The sequence below is a fragment of the Nannochloropsis gaditana genome (genome assembly GCF_000240725.1).
Source record: "Nannochloropsis gaditana CCMP526 unplaced genomic scaffold scaffold294, whole genome shotgun sequence".
NCBI lineage: Eukaryota > Eustigmatophyceae > Eustigmatales > Monodopsidaceae > Microchloropsis > Microchloropsis gaditana.
This window is the reverse complement of record NW_005803659.1, coordinates 4,724-8,652: the sequence shown is the minus strand read 5'-3', so window position 1 is coordinate 8,652 and position 3,929 is coordinate 4,724.

Below are 3,929 nucleotides of genomic sequence, written 5' to 3'. Positions count from 1 at the left end.
TCCGATCCACAAAGTCCACCAACGCGTCTGGAATTTTGGAGTAGACGAAGGTTTCGATCACTGGGGAGACCAGCAGGCGACGCTGAACAAGCTTGAAGGTGGAGAACCGCGTGGGCCCGAGGAAGAGGATCTGGAGGGCCATGCGCGCCCAGCCTTTGCGCCGGTTCGCCGGGGTGTCAGGGGGAAGCGGGGCGCCGGGGGGGACCGCGTCCGGGTCATCCCAGGAGGCTTTGAGGAGGTCGGGCACCTCCACCACGGGGGACGGGGAGTCTCCGTCGATATAGACGACCAGGTCCGTGACCAGCAGGGTCCGTGAAGCCTTGTGGAGGAAGACGACCTCGTTGGCGGGGCCGATCCCGATGCAGGGCGGTTCGAACACCATGTGCTCGATCTCATTTGCCCAGGGGGTCTGGGCCGTTCCGCCGCCTTTACCCTTGTTCCCGTCGCTGCTGGCTCGAGGGTCTGTCAGGTAGGCGTCGACGCGGAAAGGAGGGGGAAGGTTGATCGGCCATGACCACTGTCCTGGACACGCGTACACTTTGGCCGCAGGGTATGCCCGCGCAAACCCGCCCACAAAGACTTTGTGCTCAAAGGCAGTGGTAGGTAGGACAATATAGGCAACTTGACCGCCAAGCTCGTCCACGAGCCGCCGACACTCGGCTGTTGCAGCGACGGGTGCGTGCACCCACAGCCGACCATCGGAAAGCCGGATTACCGTCATGCGGATAGGAGTGGTCACGTTGAAGAAACCTTGGGGCTGCTCAAAGGTCCAAATATCCTTGGCGATTTGTCTTCGGACGGTGCGCCTTTCAAAATAAGGCTTCAGTGGGAGCCCTGTGATCAGCGTGTATTGCCTCTCTTTCCGCAGGCGGATCTCCTCAGGACTATCGGAAGCGACGCCCGCATTGTCACCACTGCCGCGAGTGTATACTTCAAAAAGTGTTGCCAGTGGGTTGGGTTTGCTGTTTCGGACGGGCGTGGTTGGGGTCGCCCTATTTCTGGACGGTGCTCTTGTAGCAGGGTCTATTGTAGCTTTTGTTCCGGTTGAAGGCTTGTAGGCAGAGATCAAGGGACTGAGAAATAGGAGCAATACAAAAGCAGAAAATGCGGCGCGGACATGCGGGCAATATCTTGGTGGCTTATGCATGTGATGGGCTTCATGATCGGAGGAGAAAGGGAAAATAAGAGTGACGTTTTTCTCTAAAAAGCATGTGGGAGAGGGATTATTAAACATATCAAGGGGGCGACTGGGCGATAATTGGCCTTGCTCAGGGATGGCGAGGGGGGAGGCTGGTCATGGACACAGGCTCTGCTTGATTAAATGAACATTTCTCCATCAAACAAATTGTTATACATCACAGGCATTTACCATGCTTGGACACGCGGGCCTAGGCCTCCGTCGTTGGGTCGGCAATGCGGTCAAATTTACAACAAAGCCTGATGCTATTAGCTTTCCTCCATGCCGCACCCTCACTTGCACCAGCAGAAGCCTCGCCGCCTTCGTGTCCACCTTTGACGGAAGCAGTTCCCTCGTTTTTCCCGATTGTAATCGAGCTTCATTGCGACATCACCATCACCATGGCAGTCCCTTGATGGCCTTCTCAAGAGGGTTTTCCACCCCCCGAGAGAGCCCTGCCGCCGATCTCGACGTCCCTGCAGAAAGTATTCAAGGGGAAGATGAAGTGCTGGAAAATCCCAAGCCTCCCCGTAACTCCTTGGTGGGTGTGGTTATCTCGGACAAGATGGATAAGTCGATAGTTGTCAAGGTAAGGGAGAACGTCGGAGGAAAAGGAGCAGGCCATGGGTGGCGGAGAAAGGACTTGGGAGTTGAGTTGAGAAGACCTGATAGCTACTGTACCCATCGCGCTCAAACTTGGCTTATGATTCTTTTCCTTTGTGCTACAACCCGTCTTTATGCAGGTGTCACGGCTCAAACTTTATTTGCCGTATATGGTACGGAAGAAGGCAATTAAAAAAATCATGGCTCATGACGAGGAGAATGAGTGTGGGATGGGTGACACGGTGCGTATCAAGCCCTCGCGGCCGTTGAGCAAGAGAAAGCGATTTGTCTTGCACGAGGTGATTCGTAGGAACCCAAAGTTGACGATATGAAAGGATTCAGGCTGGGAACTGCGGACGACTTATAGACTAGCAAGAGAGGAGTGCCTATATATTTGTAACAGGCTTGCTTGCCACCGTTCTTCGATATAACAAAACCAATAACGAAGCTTGTAACCTCTTTCTCGATGGTTGTTGATTTTTTTTGGTGGGTTTTCATCTCCTTTGTTGCGTCCGGCCTGTGTCCAGGCGCCTTGTGCCAGCGCTACTCGTTCCGATCCGTCCACGTCGACAGAGCAACTTGGACATGGCGAGGCGATGTTCAGAGGTCTGGCAAGGTCATGGTAACAAACCAAGGCAATCATGCGATGAATCGATACGAAGTACATGATATCATCAAGCAAAGTGAGATATTGTGGTAAGATTTTTCAGTCGTGTGTCCTTTTGGCACTTCCACATCCATCTTACAGGGCCATTACCTGTATGAGGAAAAAACCTTCCCTTCCCTTTCTTTCTATTCTCCTTCTCCTCGCCGCCCACTGCACCACTACTGATCACGTAGAAGGTTGTATAAAGGTGGCAAACATTGCTTCAACGGTTCGTAACCATCGGCTCCGTGCCTTTGTTTCGCCCAGAAGGGTGTTGCCCCACGTGCGGGCAGTCTTGTCAAGAAAAAGCTATGGTGTCGGAGCAGGAGCTCCTTGCACCAGCACCTCTCGATATTGTACGAGCTCGACCGATCACACCGAAGAAGATATGCCTCGACGAGTTCCAAATAAAATCATGCCAGGAACCATATATTTTGTATCCACTCCGCTGGGCAACCTAGGAGACATAACCTTGCGGGCACTCGACGTGCTGCGAGGTGTTGATTTGATTGCTTCTGAAGACACACGGACCACAGGGCTCTTGCTCAAAGCGCTTGGTTTGGGAAAGAAGCCTCAAGTAAGCCACCATCAACATAACATACAAAGCCGCGTGCCCGACCTGATCAGGCGGGCTCAAGAGGAGAGGCTTTCCATCGCCGTGGTTTCTGACGCGGGGACTCCAGGGGTCTCCGACCCAGGAAGTGAGCTAGCGGCTGCCTGTTGGACTGCAGGCGTTCCTCTTGTCCCCGTCCCGGGGGCTTGTGCGGCTGTGGCGGCGATAAGTGTTGCGGGCTTCCCCTCCACTGAGTTCACATTCATCGGCTTTCTCCCCTCGAGAAGCGGGAAAGTTCGTCAAGCAGAAGTGGCCAAAGCGGCAAGGGAGGAACGGCCTTGCATCCTGTACGAATCACCGAACCGCATCCTCCGGACATTGACGGAATTGAGGGAGGCGGACGAGACGGGGGGTGGGCGCCTGGTCCTAGTCGCCCGCGAGCTGACCAAGCTCCACGAAGACCTCTACCGTGGCACCCTGACGGAGGCCTTGGCCCATTTCGGAGGCAAGGAAGAGCAAGGGGTATCCGTGGAGGCGGGCGCTTTCGCACCTCTCCGGGGGGAGTTCACCTTGGTGCTGGGGCCTCGGCCTCGGGTGGCGCGCTCCCAGGAAGAAGTGAGCATCGCCGTGCAGGCGATGCTTAGGGCCTGCCTGGAGGAGGACGGCATGTCCGCGTCCGAGGCGGCCAAGGCGGCCAGCAAGACCCTGGGGAAGGAGGCCGGGCTCGCAAAGTCGGACATGTACAAACTTGCTGTCGAAATGAAAAAGCCCCGAAGCTGACCTCGCCGGAGGCACCTGTCTTTGGAGGGTGGGCGCAGGCCGCGCGCCTCCACGTCGGTCTTCAGATCGTTATTTCTTTCCAATTTACGTTCATCTCTCTCGGGCTCCACCATCGGACCCCCCTCAGACACTCAGGCAGACTCACTAAGTTTTGGTGACAGAGAAACAAT